Source organism: Semicossyphus pulcher, unplaced genomic scaffold (assembly GCF_022749685.1).
Source record: "Semicossyphus pulcher isolate SPU_LCO1_2020_fin unplaced genomic scaffold, fSemPul1.0.p SCAF_11, whole genome shotgun sequence".
Lineage (NCBI taxonomy): Eukaryota > Metazoa > Chordata > Actinopteri > Labriformes > Labridae > Semicossyphus > Semicossyphus pulcher.
This window is the reverse complement of record NW_027211615.1, coordinates 296,263-316,834: the sequence shown is the minus strand read 5'-3', so window position 1 is coordinate 316,834 and position 20,572 is coordinate 296,263. Positions and strand designations below refer to the sequence as shown.

The following is a 20,572-nucleotide window of genomic DNA, read 5'->3' as shown; positions in this document are numbered from 1 at the left end:
AGGTGTAAGGAAGAAATAGAAAAGGGAAGAAAAGAGACGAAGGGTGAGATGTAAAAATGGACTAAGAGTTTGGAAGAGAGCACTAAAGCCCAGTTTGAGTTGCTACGTGGGGAGGTGAAGCTGATTGGCGATAAAACTAGCAGTCTGGTTAACAGGATGGACGAACGGAAAAAAGAGGTAGATGAAGTGTTAAATGAGCAGTCTGACACCGTAACAGACATGGGGACAAGACTGACAGAAATGGAGAAGGAGATACTGAAGCTGAGGGGACGAAGTGAAGATCTCGAGGCACGATCACGACGCAACAACATCCGTGTCGTGGGGGTAAGAGAAGGGGCCGAGGTAGGCAAAAAACCGTCAGAATTTATGGCTGGTTTACTGAAAGAAAAGTTGGGACTAGCAGCAACACCGACGCTGGACCAAGCACACCGGACACTCGGCGCGAGACGAGACGGGAACGGAGTACCACCAAGAGCATTCGTAGTGAGATGCCATTACTACACAGAGAAAGAGGAGATACTGAAGAAGGCGAAGGAAATGGAGAGAACACCCGAGGGTCAGAGCGGACAGGTCCACATCTTTCCGGACTACACCCAGGAAGTAAACAGTAAGAGAGCAGCCTTCAGAGAAGCAAGAAGCCTCGTGCGGACCTGCACGGGGATCAGATACGGGCTGCGTTACCTGGCAACCCTGGTGATCACGCCAGAAGGAGGACAAACAAAAACCTTCGAGAGCCCAAAGAACGCCGTGGATTACATCAAAAAGAAACTGAGCCCCGGGTGAAGCCTGTGGACTGGTTTGATTCTGGCTAAGTAAAAATTTACACACGCTTTCACGGACAAAATGGGATGACTAATATAGGCAGGCTATTGTCGACTAACCTGATAATATTGACAAAGTAATATTTGATTTCAGTGTATATTTTAAAGGGAAGGTATACATATATATATATATACATATATTTTTTTTTAATTTAATTTGTTTTATATCTCTTTCTAGGAGCTACTGTTGTCCTCCCTCATATTACTGTTTTATGCTATTCAAGGTTTAAGGGTTGATTGGGTGGTTTAAGTGGCTACTGTTGCTTACCTTCTATGGTATTGTTTTTTACTTTTATTTCATTACTGTACCTTATTCAGGGTCTCATTGTGGAGAGCCCCCCCCCCCCCGTTTGTTTTTCCCATTAGGGGATTAAGTCAAAAGGGTGATGTTATACTTCTAAGACTAAGGGTGTGATATGCACGGAGCTGCACACGGTAGGCTTGGTGTGCAGGAGATGGTGGACCGGTTGGCCACGAGAGAGCTCGCTAAAGAGCATTGTGTTAGAGTTTATGTTATGTGTTATGTATTGACTGTATCTGTGTGTGTGATGCCCCCCCCTTCCTTCCCAGACCCCCTCCTTTTAACTTTTTTGCTTTTGCTGCCAAATCTTCAAGGTGCGAACCGGATAGTGGGTACCATAGGGGCGCAATGGTGACATCAGGCTACAGTCTCCTGACATGGCAACAACCATGGTTCCAAGCAGAATGGACACAAAATTGATGAGCTGGAACGTAAGGGCGATCAATAAGCCAGCGAAACGGAGTAAGGTATTTTCACATTTGAGAGACCAGGGAGCAGAGATACTTTATTTACAGGAGACACATTTGTTGAACAAGGACCACCTCAAACTCTGTAGGGGGGGATTTAATCAGGTCTATCACTCAAATTTCAATAGTAAGAGTCGGGGAGTGGCCATCCTTATACACAGGAATGTACAATTTATAGAAACAACTACTATAAAAGATAAACATGGTCGGTATATTATTGTGGTTGGAAAACTGTTCAATATGCCAGTGGTGCTGGCAAACTTATATGCACCCAATTGGGATAATGTTCAATTTTTTAAGGACTTATTCTCATTATTACCTAATTTGGATACTCATAATCTGATTCTAGGAGGAGACTTAAATTGTGTCCTAGACTCAACGCTGGACCGCTCTAGCCCAACATCCAATATATTAAGTAAATCAGCACAATGCATTAACTCTTTTTGCAAGGTATATGGTATATTTGATCCATGGAGATTCGTAAACCCAACCTCCAGGCAGTACTCCTTTTACTCCCCACCACATCGGACGTATACTAGAATTGACTACTTCTTATTAGATAATAAACTGACCTCTATAGTAACACATATAGAATACTCTGGTATAGTAATATCCGATCACAGCCCAGTCATATTGAAACTTCACTTTCCTGAGAACACGCCACCTCAGAGAATGTGGCGCTTTAATAACAGGCTATTGGCAGACGACGATTTTACAAAATTCATAGACTCGCAAATAGACTTTTTCTTAGAGCTTAATGATACTCCTGACATAAGTGGTGGCATTTTGTGGGAATCCTTAAAAGCTTATATACGAGGACAAATAATTTCATATAACGCTGGTGAAAGGAAAAGAAAGATGAACCGTATCACAGAATTGACGAAGGCAATAAAAGAAGTTGACCTGGCAAACTCTACAGCTCCCTCTGAGGAGCTACATAAAAAGCGGATTTTGCTCCAAACTGAATATGATGTCTTAATGAATCAATGTGAGGAGGATCTATATCTTAGGTCGAGACAGGATCTCTATGAACATGGTGAGCGCGCAGGTAAGCTCCTGAGCCACCAGCTGAAGCAATCAGCAGCTGCTGGTATGATAGTGGAGATAGGAGATAATCTGGGAAACAAAATTATAGATCAGAAAGGTATTAACAACCAATTTAAGTTTTTTTATAAGGATTTGTATACCTCAGAAATAAATGACAGGGAGCGAGTGAAGAATTTTCTTGAAAATCTGGAAATGCCGTCCCTAGAGAGGGCAGATAGGGATAGATTAGAGGGACCTCTGACTGCAAGGGAGATAGAGAATGCAATTCGCAATATGAAGACAGGTAAAGCACCGGGCCCAGATGGGTTCCCGAGTGAATTTTATAAAACATTTGCGCCTAAACTGATACCCCTACTCTGTAGAGTATATGAGGAGGTCCTTGATAAAGAAACTTTGCCTCAAACAATGTCACAGGCTATGATCTCTGTGCTCCTTAAGAAAAATAAGGATCCGCTTAAATGTGAATCGTACCGCCCAGTGAGTTTACTTGGCTGTGATTATAAGATATTGACCAAAGTATTGGCAGCTAGGATTGAGCCTGTTATAAGTAAGATAATACATCCTGACCAGACAGGGTTTGTTGCTGGTAGACAACTCTCCAGTAACCTCTGTCGCCTTTTCAATGTGATGTACACTGCTGAAGATAATATTGAGCCTGAGATTGTGATATCCCTAGATGCCCACAAAGCCTTTGATAGAATAGAGTATTTCTATCTGTTCACGGCTCTTGAGAAATTCGGATTTGGTCCTAAATTCCGTTCATGGATTGAGATAATATATGCAAACCCCCAGGCTATGGTAAGAACAAACAATATAATATCTGAACCTTTTCCTCTGTTTCGGGGAACAAGGCAGGGGTGCCCCTTGTCACCCCTGCTCTTTGATATGGCAATTGAGCCCCTTGCAATAATGCTGAGGAATGCTGCTGGACTTGGGGGAATACACAGGGGGATGCAAAACCATAAACTTTCTCTATACGCCGATGACCTCCTCCTTTTCCTGTCGAACCCTGTCACAAGCATCTTAGTGGCTCTGGATATTATTGAAGACTTTGGGAAGGTTTCGGGTTATAAAATTAATCTAGAGAAAAGTGTTCTTTTCCCAATTAATAAGCAGGCGAGGAGACTATCATTCCAGGCCTATCCTTTCACAACACATAAAGATAAATTCACCTACTTGGGTGTTAATGTGACAAGTAAATACAAAGATTTATTTAATCATAACTTTAAAGTAACACTGGATAAGGCAAAATTAGATATGGAAAGGTGGTCATCTCTCCCCCTATCATTAGCAGGGAAGATAAATTCTGTTAAAATGAATGTAATGCCACGGTTCCTCTATTTGTTCCAGACAATTCCAGTTTTCATTCCTAAATCATTTTTTAAAGAACTGAATAAATGTACATCCACCTTTATCTGGAAAAAAACAGTCCCCCGGATAAGAAGAGAGTTCCTTGAGAGACGGAGAGAGGAGGGAGGCCTGGCTTTACCAAATTATATGCACTATTATTGGGCTGCTAATGTACATAAGCTGTTGTTTTGGGTCTCGCAGTTAGATGACGATGAAACCCCAGTGTGGGTACATATGGAAAGATATGCATCTAGCCCGGTGTCCCTACGCTCCCTGGTCTGCGCTCCTCTGCCCTTAAGCAAACACCTTTACACAAACAACCCTGTTGTACAGGACTCTATCAAAATCTGGGTCCAGTTCAGAACGCATTTTAAAAACAGAAACGCCCTCCTATATGCTCCCGTCTGTGGCAATCATTTGTTTTCCCCGGCCCTTGGGGGAACAGCGTTTAGGGAATGGTATAGAGCTGGGGTGGAATGTGTTAAAAATCTTTTTAAAGATGGGGTATTCATGTCTGCTGCTCAACTGGAGAAGGAGTATGGAATCCCCTCAAAGACTAACTACCTCAGATATTTTCAAGTTCGAGAATTTGTGAAAAAAACATTCTCTCCATCCCTCGCACTACCACGGAGTGGATGGATAGATGAGCTATTGGATACGAACCCGACTCTTAAAGGGATGGTTTCCAGGATCTATGTGAATATCCAGAAGGTGGCTTCCCCATCCCTTGATTACATAAAAAGGAAATGGGAAGAAGAGTTAGAGTTGGACATATCGGAGGTTGACTGGAGATGGGCAGTAGAACTAATACACTCTTCTTCTGTATGTGTTAGACACGGATTGGTACAGTTTAAAGTGTTACACAGACTTCATTTTTCAAGGGACAAACTGGCAAGAATATATCAGGGGGCTGATCCGACTTGCCCTAGATGTAAACAGGTGCCAGCCAATATATGCCACATGTTCTGGTCTTGTCCCAGGCTGAAAGACTTTTGGACCAACATTTTTAAAACCTTCTCATCCATTTATAACAAAAATATAGAGCCCGGCCCTCTGGCAGCCATCTTTGGTGTGGCACCAGGGGAAGCACAACTAACGACTGCTCAAAGGAAAGTAATAGCATTCTCTTCATTGTTGGCCAGGAGATTGATTTTATTTAACTGGATAAAGGCAACACCGCCATCTCACAAACGATGGATGGAGGAGGTGATGGCACACCTTAAATTAGAGCACCTTAGATGTACGTTGCAGGGAAACTCTAAGAGATTCTCTAAGGTCTGGCAGCCTTTTATTTCTCATTTTGAACAGGAGCTCTCGTCTGCACCAACATAACTGGCAGCTTCTACCCCCCCCCCCCACCCCCCCCCCCTTCTCTTTCTCCTTTTTCTTATTTTTATTTATTTAATGTAATTTAATTTAATTTTTATTATTATCATCATTATTATTATTTATTTTATTTTTAACTATCACTATTATTATTATTGTTGTCATTCTTGTCATTTCTATTTACCTATTTATTTTAACCCGAGAGTGTCTGGACCACGTAGGTGGTGGGTATGTTTGATGTCTGGTACTAGTATGATCTGTCTTGTTACTGTTTGTCTGTAGTTTAGTCCTGTATTTGTGATGTATATTTTGAGTCCTGTTATCTTGTTTTGAATGGGATGTTTGAATATGAAAATCAATAAAAACACTTTGATTATTATTTACTCTACAAATACAACACGCAGGCGATGGTGATCCATTTCCAACACAAAATTACCCTCCTAGGATTTCATATGCTGCGCCCTTTTTTTGGCAGTATTTTCTCTCTTGAACAATCCAGTATCACTACGCCGGTGGCAGGCTGGTTTCTCAGGTGATGTGATCCATCAGCTGTTTCTAAGAGAACACGCTAGAATTGGTAACTTGTGAGAAATCGTTTGTTGTCACAGAGGAAAATACATCTAAATGGTGTGAATTTGTAATTTTCTGGCTGTATGAAAAAAAATTCCACCACACGTATGTCATCGATTTCTAGACACGGATCGTTTCCTTAAATGTCCCGTTAAATAAAATATTACAATGTTACAATTTCATTTAGCAGACGCTTTTGTCCAAAGCAACATGCATCTGAGAGTTAATTCAACACAAGCAACGATCAAGACAGGAGGGAACGAAGTCAGTAAGTGCCAAAAAACAGCTTCAAGTGCGATCGGACTCTGGTGCTGACAGGCAGTGTATAGGGCGTTTTTTTGTTTTGTTTTCATAATCCGACATGTTTACTTCAACGATGACTCGAATCAGTCAGAATCAATTTGAAACGACCACTCGGTCGGCCTACCTGAGACACCTGCCTGCTGCAGGTGTATTGATACTGGATTGTTGAAGAGAGAAAATAGTTACAAAAAACGGTGCAGTATATGAAATCCTAGGACACTGATTTTGTGTTGGAAATGGATCACCATTCCCTGCTTGTTGTTTGTGTAGGGTAAAACTTTTTGGTTTCATGACCCTGGCATCTCACCGGAACTACTTTTTCTATGTTCGGAACCGGCCAGAACTCCGACTACAGGACTCAGTGAGTGAGCTAATAGCTTCGCATCCACTACACTACTAGCAAGTATTTCATACAACTTGGTGTCCAAAAATCCGAACTATCCCTTTAAGATTAAACACAACCAGACTGTTGTGTTGTTATCTACATTCGTATGCAGATGTCTGTTTATAGAGATTTCAAAGAGAAATCATCTTCAGACAAACCTCGAAGGGTTCCAGGACGACATTCCAGCTGCTGTGTTCCAGCAGTCAAAGCCTGCTTCGATATGATTGGAAAATACTACAGACTCCAAACAGAAATCAGAACAGCACAAACAGAGTCCCTTGCCTACAGACTCTGTATTGATGCAGAACCTGTTTACAGGTATGAACGGTGACGGATCAAAGTGTGTCTGATTCCTGAGGATTGGACGTTTCAGCGGATGGAACTTTTTTTCTGGCTGACATGTTGAACCTGTTTTGTATTTTATTGTCTGTTTCGGAGAGAGACACATAGACCACATGGACTGCGTTATGTGCAGAAAACACTGATTTACTGTTTTTAAAGTTAAAGTGCTTCTTATAAAGCAGAGCCTGATATAGCCCTCAATATAAAGTATGTGGACACCCCAGCTACATGTGACTGTAACACTGTATGCTGTTAGCACTGGTTTCTCTGGTTTGGAACCAGTCTCTGGTCTGGTCTCATCACAGAGTGTAGAACAGGTCGAGTCTCAGCTCAGTGCAGACCAGAGATCAGTTCATCACTGAGCAGGTGGGCATTTACCATGTTCACACAGCGGTCATTTTCCTCTGATGTCACTCTCAGGTCGGGAAGCTTGAATGCTGTTATATTAGCTGTGTCCGAATCCAGGGGCTGCAGCCTTCGAAGACCGTATTTGAAGGCCGATTGCGCCACAGCAGCGCGTCAAAGGCTGTCCCAATTCGAAGGCTCCTTCAGACGAGGCCGACAAATGTATCCACCCTATCCCGAGATGCAGTGTGCGGCAATTCATGCAAAGCGGGGGACTTATACGCGGCTAAGGAATACACTTTAAATGTAAAACGTTTTGGTTTCAACTCAATCGAATAGCTAGAGACACATGTTTAAGAAAACGAAAGGGCCCTTGAAACAAATGATCTTTGGAATAATTTGGTTAACTTACTCGATGTTACTTATGCTAGCTAGTTAGCCTGCGAGCTACCTGTTGCTAGCTCATTTCAACAGCTTACAGTGAAGTTGGCTAGCTAAAGGTAATGTTGGCTGGCTAATGGTAATGTTGGTTAGCTAACCGATAAGTTGGCTAGCTAATGGTAATGTTGGCTAGCTAACGGTAAAGTTGGCTAGGTTGAATGCTTTCACTAGCTGTGACTTGGCTTTCCTCCACTAATGAGTTAATATGGGGTTTCTTTGAAATCAGGTCTGATGTCCCTCCAAACAACGAGTCTTTAGTCTTTCAGTTGCTGATCAACGGAGAAGCAGTGAAATTAGCATTTGAAATGTATGTAATTTACAGACCTGGAAGATGCAGTGCGACATCAAAGCATTTAAGCTTCCCAGTGTTTTCAGAGGGGCTCTGTAAGAATATGGTGAACTGTAATTTTAACAAAAAACGCCATGTGTTGACAAAATGGAGACATTTTGTTGTCTCATTGTCTGCTGAAGAATCAAGATTTCCTTTAAAAGAGAGAGTCCCTGCAGTGATGTGGTGTGCATTTTATATGAGGCTCTCCTGGATTGACCAAACAGAGTTAAAATCTACATCGCAGTTCAAAGGTTTAAACAGCCAACTGGACGTTTCACCAATCACCTGACAGGCTTCAGATCTGAAGAACGTCCTGTGGCCTTTGGAGTGAACTTTGAAGACCCTGACCTGAATGACTGAGAACCTCCACAGACAACTGCATCAGAGGCATCCATACTGTTAGTCCCTCATATGAATCAAGCTACAAACATGCTGGATATACTTTTCCCATAATGAAACAGTGTCATGTTCACATCCAATGAGATGGATGTTAAAGCAGCGGTGGTTAGAGGGTTGAAAGACTGTGCGTTGACTTCATGTGTCTAAAATGTGTCTTTGACTTTAAACGATGTTTGCTGTTTTGGAGCTTCAATGTTTGTGTGTTGCCTTTTCAGGCTCCTGATAAATGCCTTAAACTAACATATCATCTTTAACAGTTCTACATTATTCTGTCGACCCATTAACTTCTAAATTAGTCATGACTGTACGTTTGACCCCTGCCTGAAAATGAACCCTCACATTTCTAACTTTTATATTTAATTCAGCCAAATGCCACAGTAAAATAACCACGAGTACTGAGCCTACTGTTTGAGTGTTGCATCTACACAGCCTACATGTGGTCTTCACTTTTATTTATACCTGTGTGCTGGTGTGGCTGCGTCTCTGGGCAGTTGCACGGTTCAAACACAAGTTGCCGCTGTGGTTCGATCACTACTACCCAGTAAAACAAAGACCCATAACACACATACAGACATCTAGAGCTGCACCGTGACCTTAAACCTTACCTGCACTGACCTTCACTCTTTCTCAGCTGTTTATTTCTCTGTTACACAGAGCGCACATTTCTTCTTCTGTGGTGTTCTCATGTCAACAAGTGCCAAACATGTACAAATATAAATCTATAGTATAAGCTGTGTACAGTGATAGAAACACTGCATTATGATATCCTCCATCACGTGAGGAGCTAGATAAAAAGACACCCATCAATAGTTAATCCAGAATATTGATCATAATTTCATCATGTGAAACATTCATATAAACTATTTCCTCTGAACAGGAGGTACTTTACTGCTGCTGGTGCTAAAGTTTCATCTTAATCTGAAATAATGCAGATAAACTGTGTGACACTGATCATCAATAATGTGTAATAAAAAGTAGGCATGTGAACATGTTGTGGTTTCATGTGTGACTAAAAGACAGAAAGAGGATGAAGAGCTCTTTACTTCCTGTCTGCTGCTCTGTGTTCCTCTGTCAGAGCTCTTTACTTCCCGTCTGCTGCTCTGTGTTCGTCTGTCAGAGCTCTTTACTTCCTGTCTGATGCTCTGTGTTCATCTGTCAGAGCTCTTTACTTCCTGTCTGCTGCTCTGTGTTCGTCTGTCAGAGCTCTTTACTTCCTGTCTGCTGCTCTGTGTTCGTCTGTCAGAGCTCTTCACTTCCTGTCTGCTGCTCTGTGTTCGTCTGTCAGAGCTCTTCACTTCCTGTCTGCTGCTCTGTTCGTCTGTCAGAGCTCTTCACTTCCTGTATGCTGCTCTGTGTTCCTCTGTCAGAGCTCTTCACTTCCTGTCTGCTGCTCTGTGTTCGTCTGTCAGAGCTCTTCACTTCCTGTCTGCTGCTCTTTGTTTGTCTGTCAGAGCTCTTCACTTCCTGTCTACTGCTCTGTGTTCCTCTGTCAGAGCTCTTCACTTCCTGTCTGCTGCTCTGTGTTCGTCTGTCAGAGCTCTTCACTTCCTGTCTGCTGCTCTGTGTTCGTCTGTCAGAGCTCTTCACTTCCTGTCTGCTGCTCTTTGTTTGTCTGTCAGAGCTCTTCACTTCCTGTCTGCTGCTCTAAGTTCATCAGCAGCAGCAGGTGATTTGACTTGTTGGTAGTTTATTCATTACAAAGTGATCCTGACACATTTGATAACGTCTGTAAACGATTTAAACATTTTGAATACAGTGTGATCAGCTGAGCAGAGAGCAGCTGAACGTGTGACCAGCTGACAGACTTCACCAACAGCTGCTCTAGATGAAAGCACATCATTAAACCATCAGAAGTCACATTTTCACTTTCTCATCAATAATTCAGAACCACAAACTCAAAACACATGTCACAACTCTGAGTCTCCTTCAGAGCTTCTGAGCAGAAACGACCAGCCTGTGCCTCAGAGCACAGATACACCTCACCGTCAGCCAGTCAGAGCACAGATACACCTCCCTGCTGCAGCTGTTAGACTCGTTATAGGCTCATTTGAGATGACTGCCGGCTCACTTCGACAACAGGCGAGAGTAGCCAATTGCAGTTGGGGGAGGAGTCATAAAGTCGGACACTTCTTTGTTGACAAGTTTGCTGCTCGCCTCGTCAAGCATCGTTAATACCAACACCTCACTGTAAATTGTGAATACAGTCTTATAAGTTCTTATTATTATTTTAATTAGATTAAATATTAAGTTCTCATTATATTTCATTCAGGCGTTTTGATAGTTATTTCAATATAAAAACACTATTGCAGATACATTTATTAAGACAGCGTTCATGAGGAAATATGTGTAAAGCATTTAATTGTGAGTACTTGGATAAACCCGTTTGGTGTCTGTCTGACACTTAATGAAGTTTAATGAATAAAGATGAATAAGACAGAAGTCTCATCACTTCCTTGTGGGGGTTGTCAAAGCTTTTTTCAGCCAGTAAGTGCTTCGTTTAAACCAGAGCAAGTTGTTTCCCATCATGCATGGAGTTGTGCAATCGGTAGAGAGCAACTGCCGCACCTGGCCCTGAAAACTGCAACCACCTTGCTCCCACAAGACTTCAAAGCCTCGCGCAGTCGGGTTTTCAGAGCAACAATCTAACCGTCATGCAATATGCTTGGCGAGGCGGCGATCGATTCTGCACAGGCCTCGCTCATCTCCAACAAGCCTAATCAGAGCAGCTCTGGATAATTACCAAAGCTGCAGACAATAAAGCGGGCATGGCTTCAAACAGCAGATACTCTTATTTCACTGACTGAAGTTTGAACCTGTGATGAGAAGCAATATTTGTGTCATATTTCAGTTAAACACAGAGCCTCCTTTAATACCAGCACGTTATCACAAACAGGTCAGACACACTCAGTTCAACTGCTGTACACATATTTTACTTCCTGCTTCTCTCTGTGCGCTGTTTCTCCGCGCACCGTCTCAGAATGTGATGGAAGCTGGGAGGTAGAAACAGGCTGACATCACGTGTTTATTTGTTGTGTGGATGTGATCAGTTTGGTTGCTGACTCTTGTTTAGTTTTAATGATATTTCAATGAAAGCTAACAAACTGCATGTAATTAACTTCATTGAAGAATCATTGATATCAAACTGTATTTTTATTTGTTCATTATTGTAATGTGGCTGTTTAACGTCCGTTTACATGGTCGAGTGTGAATATCTCATGTTTTTGCCCTGTTGGGAGCTTCTTGACTGAGGCCACGCCCACTTCATTGTATGCAGCTATGCTCTGATTGGCTAACAGGGAGGTGTATGTATGTGAGCTGATGGTTGGTATCAGATGGTCTGAAGGAGGCTCAGAGAGGAGGTGTGTGTCGCAGCGTGCTGTGACTCACTGATCACAGGTCTGTCGTAGTGTTTGATGGCCACAGGTCAGAGTTCATCTGTCAATCAATCAAATCAATCAATCAAATTTTATTTGTATAGCGCCAAATCATAACCAGGGTTATCTCGAGACACTTTACAGAAAGAGCAGGTCTAGACCGACTCTTTGTTAAGTTATTTAAAGAGAGGCCCAACATCAATCCACCATGAGTAGCACTTAGCAATTCGGCACATTGGCAAGGAAAAACTTCCTTTTAACAGGCAGAAACCTCGATCTGTCTGTTGTAGTGTTTGATGGTCACAGAGGTCAGAGTTCATCTGCCTGCTGTAGTGTTTGATGGTCACAGGTCAGAGTTCATCTGTCTGTTGTAGTGTTTGATGGTCACAGGTCAGAGTTCATCTGTCTGTTATAGTGTTTGATGGTCACAGGTCCGACTTCATGTGTCTGCTGTCGTGTTTGATAGTCACAGGTCAGAGTTCATATGTCTGTTATAGTGTTTGATGGTCACAGGTCAGAGTTCATGTGTCTGCTGTCGTGTTTGATTGTCACAGAGGTCCAAGGCTTGTTTTACTGAGCATCACTTTCCTGCTGACACAGAGAAAACATGATAATAAAGTTTAAAGCCGAGACACAGCTCGTCAGGTGTCTTAAGATGTTTCACCTGAGCTAACCTGCTATCTGAGTTGACAACCTTCAGTTCATTCTGACCAGCTGAGAAACAGGCCTGTGGCTGAACATGGAGGGTAGAACATGTGTCTGAAACAAGCAGTTGATCGGACCTCCTGACATACCTGCAGCTCTGCAACCTGTTGGCTTTACAGAGCTCAGATTAAAGTCTGAAGCATCATTAACCAGCCATGTTCCAGATAAAACCAGATTCTGAACCTGAGGAGATCTGGAGGAAAACTTTATTTAAATCTTTGTTCATTTTAAACACTTTGATCTAAAGTGTATTGTGTTCCAGCAGCAGGTTGTCCAGGCGTTAAACAGGAGCAACAGTACAAATGTAGCATAAATTGATTGATTAATTATTTAATAATTAATTTGTCGTAGAATGCCTGCACTCTATTTTGACTATTGGAAATTAAAGTTTAACTTTAATTAAAAGATTTAACCTATTGTAGGTATTTATCGGGGCACCACCCTATTTTGATAAAACAGGGAAAACGTATAATAAGTTACCTAATTATTTTAATTCAATCTCATAATCTGAAGGTAGCTACAGTCTAGAATTGAGTTTGGCGGTACAGAGGCTTAGTACTTCACACATACAAAACATGTAATGCAGATCTTCATAAATGAAGAATTTATTAACTTAACTACTAAATATACATGAGATAAATGAACATGGTGATGAGCATGAAAACGATTAATAACAGGGTGAATATGATTGAAAAATGGACTGAAAATGAAACCTGTAAAGGGAGCACGGTGCAGCAGCTGAGATAGCGGCAGGTTTCCTGCTAAAGCTCTACTCTAACCCCTAATACTCTTAATACTACTACATCAACTCCAATATACAGTAAAGCAAAGTTAGACCTACTCTGATGAAGAACAGGGTCAGTCGCTCTGTAGGTGAGGCGTCTGGAGCTTCAGGTGCCCTGGGCTTTGACCCGGGTAACATCCCTCGGAGCGGTGCCGCAAGGCCGGTTCGGTCTCTCTTAATGACGATGTGCAGGTCACTCCGTGTTGTGACCGGAGCTGGATAGTGAGTGCGTCTTCTTGGCTCTAAGTTTAAGGCTTGTCAGAGCGCAAGGATTGGAGCAAAAAGTAGCTGTTGTCTTCGGTTCTTGGAACACAGGGTTAGGACAGCTTTAAGTTTAACTGGAGCAATGTCTACTTGCCAGGTCTTCAGTGCGGCAAGGCGCACGCACACAGCAAAATCTGTAGTGTTAATTTGAGTAAATTTTCCAGTGTAAAATATTTTGAGTTAATCTGTGTTAATTTGGGAGTTGTTTTAACACTTGCAGTGCAAAAGAAGCTCAGGGGGCAGTGCTATTACAGCGAGTTACGCACAGTAACTCTGGGCTGAGTTTCTATTTACATCTGGGCTCTTTTCTACACACACACTTTTTTCCTTGGACTTGCAGTGACAGAGAAGACAACGCAGTGTCTGGAATATTCGATTTAAAAAGGTAAGTACGACGAATATTAACTTACAAAAGCTATCAATTGTTTTGAAAACCGTGTGTAAACATTTAATGGGATGTAAAACAACTAATATATGTAACTGAACTTGGCAGATTTTTTTCTGCTGTTAGTGTTGCCAAATATGCTAGCTTAAAAACTGTCAAGTAAAGGTGACCATTTTCTCCTCTGTAGTACACTAACCGTACCGCTAAGGTAAGTTTTTATCGGTTTCAATGTAATATCAGTGCAAAACTGTGCATTATCAACCGTTTAAGTCGAAAGCTGGTCACTTGTTTTATACTAAAATAGTACCGTGGGCGGGGGTCGTTCGTTTGCAAATACTACGTAGTCTAAAGGTTGGTTATCTGTTCGGGCAATGGGGGAACTATGTTAACTTAACTTGTATGCTTGTACATTCATAAAAAGTTCAGTAATGTGTGTGAGTGAAAAATGTGCGTGCGTGTCAGTAACGGTCGTTGAGCGCGTGTGTGCATGCCCGCGCACTGACGCAGAGGAAATTCAAAACTCGTGCCTGTGACTACAGCCAGCTCGAGGCATTGGCGACAGAGGCATCACGTTGTGCTGCCTTGACTTGAATATTTTGAATATACAGCCTTTATGATTTTGAATGCCAGGTTGACAACTTCAGTGTTCTGCTCCACTCGTATTCACCACACCCTGTCTTGCTCTCCGCACCGCCCGTTGCAGAGATACATCGTTCAGGTTCAAGAGGGAACTTTTAATATTGTTAAAGAGGAGGGTAAGAACTTAGTATATGCATAAACTTAGTAGATTCATAAAAATATTCAAATGTATCTTCATTCTAATCGTTGGTTTAGTTGTTTAATCGGCGAGCTGATAAGTGTTTGATCCCACTGCTTTCCTGTGTGTCAGACAGGCAGACGATCAGCAGTAACGTAGGCCAGAGATGTACTAAAATATAACATCAAAATAGATTAGCAGGGATGCTCTACTCGACATTTACTATGTCTGGAAATGTATATCATGCCTGATTAAAGAAGTTACTAGTAAATAAGTAAAATAAGCATCGCAATAAACAAATGGTAACCAAAATGCACACTTAAAAAAAAAAAAAATCCTACTTTTGTCTATAACTGTGTAATGATATCAATTTTAAAATATCAGGAACAACATTTCAGTAAATATTTTGTAAATAAAGTGCTCAGAGAGCATAAAAATGGCAATTTAGGAGAAAAGGGAGGTTTTGGGGCTGAATTCAGTCTGTATGTCACAGGCATTTTAGTATGCGTTCACTGGAGATTTTTACCAATTTAACCATTTTTCTCTGAGAAAATATAATAACTAATGTAAATATAAAAACTATGGTGGTCTTAAATAGTCTTTTTACTAGAATGTATTGGCTACTTGAAATTCAGCTAAAAGCCCCCTGTGCCTGAGGAGGTTCAACAGCTTTTGTTCTTTGTCCAACAGGTGTGGTTTTAGGATGGTATCATGTTGCTGAAGGTAAAATTTCAGAGGTTCACAAGAAGTACATCAAATTGCTGCCAGGTTTCACCTATTTGGAATTCATCAGTGAAGGTGAGTTGCCATGTTTCAAATTAAATATGAAAGTTGAGGTAGGTTTTTTTCACTCTAATGTTGGTAATGGATAAAATGCAAAATCATAACATTGCCATTAACGTCAACAGGATATATATATATTTTTTTTTTAAATTGAGAGATTAAAACACTGGTTGAGCAGTTGTTAATTATGTACTTTTTAAAAGTTGCTTGATGTCTCTTCATCTAGTTAGTTGTTTTTCTTTCCGTAGTCAAAAACAAGTTTGGGCTTCCCAATGCGTCAGAACTTCACATTTTTGATGAAACTGACACAGCAGTGGAGGAAGACATCCTCCTTGAACTGATAGAAGCCAAACCAGACTTGTGCCTGGCAGTACGTGACAGCATCTCAGATGAAGGTAAATTTCATTGTAAACATTTTTATTTATTTATTTAAAGTTTTCTCTGATGTAACTGGCCTTGACTTTTTATCATTATCATTAGTATTATTATTATTAATAAACTGATATTATTTTAATGTATCATTTGAAATACTTAAAATACTATCTCAAGAGTTTTGATCACATCAGAATCTTATACTAAATGGATGCAGATATAAATATGTAAGTTAAATGAATATTGTCTTTTAAAGATTTTTCTCCTTTAGATCGTTCAACACCATCTTCGCTCACGGATACCATGTCACTCTCTTCAAGTGACAGCGACCTATTGAGAGAATGGGGTATTCCCACAGGAAGAGAGAGATCCAGCAAACAAGCTGTGAACAGGTCTACAACAGAGGTTTCTGAGTCAGAAGCTGCAAAAGAGGTATTTTGGAGCAGTAATTATGTTAATAATAATGTTGACTCATGACTTAAGTGCCAAATTAAATTGAGATTCTAACTAAAGCAGTTGTGCCAAACTTTCAATCTTTACCAAGAAAAATTGTTAATAATTTGCTGTACTCCTATTTTTATTTTTTCCTTCCAATACTGTCTTGGGCTCTCACTCATATATAATAGGGATGTATAAATATCACCCCTATTGTCAACAGAAAAGTTGTTGTATACTGTTCTTCCAGTGATTTCAGTGGAAGTGAGGATATCCTTGATGAGTACAAGTCTGAAAATGCACTGAAGCACCGCACCTGGAGAGAGCTTGTGAACATATTGGCTAGTCACATGACTGAGAGACATGGGTAAGTGTCAGTGGGGAACTCAAATTTTTTGGTTTTGTACTTTTGGGGTATGGTCCTGACCTGAGGCTGGTCTCATAAAGCCAGTTTAGTCCAGGAATAGTTGAAGGAATAGTTGAATAGTTAATCAAACCTGTAATATACGTATTGTTTTTTATATTTTTATTCTTATTGCCTATTTTTTATCTTATTCTATTTAAGTCTCTTACTTATTTTTATTCTAGTTCTGTGTTAATTGTCGGGCACCAACAAATTCAATGTATGTGTAAACCTACTTGGCAATGAACCCCGATTCTGATTCTGAGCTAACCTTTCACCTGGTATGTTAGTTTTAGAGTGTGCTACAGTAACTGACTCAGAGATAATGCAAACTGGCTTTTTGAAACCAAAAACCCATAGTCTTTCAACTCAGTCAGCTACCTCTGTTTACGATAACACTACTCTCTCAAACAGGGCTAGGCTCTTGTAACAAGAAAACTTATTTTGTTTTTGGACCTAGGTAAATCAAATTGATTTGAAATTGACAATTGTCTTTTCTCTAAAGCAGGATTCCTTCCTGTAAGCAGAAAGAGAAGTATGCCCTGGGAATTATTACACTCTTTCCTTCACTGAAGGATCCTTTTTCTCCAAAGGGCTATGTAAGTTTTAAAATAGCATTGCTTTCATAAACACACGACCCTCTGAACATACTAGAACTTGGGGATTTTATTCGACATGATTGGATTTATTGCAGTTACTTCTGAAAAGTAAAAAAACAAAAACAAAACATATTTGATTTCTTTGGGGCCGACCTAAAAATGTAATGCTGTAGTAGAGTCATAATCTATACTTTTGAGTACGCTACAACGTTCAACTTGTTGATCAACACTGTCATAACGATTGCAAAGTAACAATAATCAACACAACCGTTATATATCAATGAAAATCACCTTGTAGACTTAGACTTAGACTCAACTTTATTGATCCCTTTGGGATGACTTCCTCTGGGAAATTCAGTCTCCAGCAGCTTATACAGTACAATACAATAGGAAAGAATCAGCACACAGAGGGTAAAAAATAAAGATCAAAATATATATATATATATATATCTATCGATATATATATATATATATATATATAAAAAATACAAAATTAGATAACAAAATATATAAAATATACACTCTCACTCACTATTATTATTGTATGCATTATTGTATGCAATGAATCATGTCAAAAGGATATGACACTTGAATTTAAGAAAGGGAAACCTATTTTTTAATCAAATGTTCTTTTGTTTCACAATGCTGCAACTGTATTTTTTTCTGTAAGGTCATTATGTTATAGACTATTGTTGTGAATGTTGTGTTTTGTTTTTGTTTTCAATTACTTTAACAGGAGCACTTCTTTGATGGGGAAAAAGGCACTGGATATTTAGCTTGGCGCTTCAAGACCATGTCCAGGAATGCTGTAATTACAAGGACCGACCAAGGACCAAAGCACCGAAGATCAGCAGCCACAGTGCCTCAGCAGCTTGAAGGTGATGCCTGCAGGGAGGCTATGTCATTTCTTGTTCACTCTTCTGATGAAGGAAGTGTGTTTCAGAAGATGAAGATGACGTTGCAACATCGCCAGGACCTTGTGCATGACCCGCAGAGATCCACTGATGTCTTCAAAATATTCCCACGGTTTTTAGAAGTCAAAGGACTGGTGAGTGGTTATTTCTTTAAATTCCAGTTTTGAAACCAATGCACTCATGGTTTGCACACGTTCCAAATGGCATACTTTCCATCTTTAAATTAGAACCATTCAGAGTTTATGTAAATTAACCCCACATTGATATGCTCAGAAAATAACTTGATGCACCTGTAACGATGCACTGACCATTGACTTGATATATTTGTATATATGATTAACAGCTGAATCAGGACTTCCTGCTGCTGTTTGGAGCTGAAACAGCCTCCAAGATGCTTGAGAAGTGGGACACCTCATTCAAGGCCAAGGTTATCAAAGAGGCCAAGAACCTGACTCAATCTACTGAGCTGTGTCGTCTTCTAAAAGCTGCTGAGAAACTCTCAGAGGAAGATGACAATAGTAAGCTAAATGACTTACTTGTTTGGATGAATAATAGCTGAGGCTTTTTATTTTGTGCATTCCTGTATGTTACTAATGTCTTGTTTTGCCATTTGTTCCTCCTGTTAGACTGGGACAGTGACATGGCCTCTCTTCTGCTCCTTCTCCATCTCCTGCCACCCACAGCTGGACGCAAGATGACCAAAATAAGCCCCAGTGATGCAGTGGACAAAATGGTGCACTTTCACAAGGTACAGAATGTGTCTCATCTGTAAAAAATCAGAGACAGTTTTTAAGTTATGTAAGCTCAGTTAGTGTCCTATGGACCCAAGTATACATAGGGCAGTTAAAAGGTGAAAAAATTCACCTTGAGCTGTTTTTAAAGTGTTTCTTCCTAATAAATGAGCTATCAAAGGTCAGTATCTCCCCATTCATTTTGGAAGACCAAACTTCCAGTTAAACGTATGTTCTCAAAACGGGCAGTTAACAGAATCTTTTACACTCACATGCAATCACATCGCAAGTACTAAAATTCACTCACTTGAATGTTATTTTTCCTGTAATCATGCCACAGCATTGATCAACACCTGCAGAGAAGAGAGGGTAAACAACCGTACATCCTCGCAGTTGGCCGAACCAAGAACAGCGTTGATACATTCTACATCGCTGTAGACAAACAGCTCATCCCCTGCTAAGCTAGCAGCTTGTTGGGTGCTTTTGATGAACTGTTTAAATTCCACTACGTGTTCAACCTGTCTTACGATGAGTCCCTGGTCCAACTCTATACTTTCGTGCAGACAACAGTCTACATCATTGATGTCACAACAACAGATGAGTCTCAAAGAGTTCGTGAATTGCGAGCAAAACTCTTCAACTAGATCTGAAAGATGTAAAAGTGTTTCATTTGTCAAGCTGTACGCTCTCCCTGCCAGTCCTTGATAACTCATTTGAGAATTGATCACAGTTTCTACCCAAGCACCAGGTTCAAGTTAGTTTGTGCACAGGATCGCTGTAGACGTCAGTTTACAACATTCAGGTTTCAAAAAACATTTGATTTAATGCAATAAACACATCCATTTAATGAAATTGTTGAGAGAATTGTTGCTTGTACAAGGACCTTTATCTGTTTGGCTCACTGCAGTCTGCACGCAGTTATCTGCACTCAGCCGCCCAAACAAAGGATAACCTTTCCTAATACAGTTGCAAATTATATACTCTATGTGTGATGCATGTGATGCAAATTAGCCTTAGCAACTAAGCTTCAATCATTGGTTAAAACTGATGGAGGGAAGCGACGGTTTAGACTCCGCTCCCTCGTCGTTGGTGGAGGGCTAGTCCATGTCTCCAGCCACCGAATCAGCGGGGTCAACACCCTGTAAAAAAGATCCTCCCTGCTCTCACCTACTCTGCCTCCCACTCTTGGGTGCTGCAGGTATGCGACCATTCATGTTTCTTTCTAAGAGATAAGAAACTCCTTACTCGGCGATTCCTCTTCCCTCTGTAACCTTGAACTTCTCGTTAGTTAGTTCTCTCTGCATTCTTATCAGGACATCCTGCTCTCCCAGGATGCCTGTGATCAGTCAAGCACGTACCAGCTTCTTCTAGCCACACTCAAAGCGGAGGCCCAAAAAACCTACATGTCTATTTGTGCTGTGTTAGTAAGATCTTTCTAAGTAACCTGGCTTAAACTCTCATATGTATTAATCCATCGTAACACGGGACTAATGATTCAAACCAACACACCTATTCAACAGGTTACCTCATTCTAAAGCTATCACTACAGTTATAGGTGTGTGTACAAATATACAAGAGGTGAGCATATTATAAGTAACAGTGTATCAGTTTGTATGTTATGTAAGTTATAATTTCTAC

The 20,572-nt window shown here is 40.7% G+C and overlaps 1 pseudogene; it reads left to right on the top strand.

Moving 5' to 3' along the window:
* The first annotated feature begins 219 nt into the window (after positions 1 to 219).
* LOC138585234 (uncharacterized) lies at positions 220 to 19,578 on the top strand (annotated as a pseudogene).
* The last annotated feature ends 994 nt before the right edge of the window (positions 19,579 to 20,572 follow it).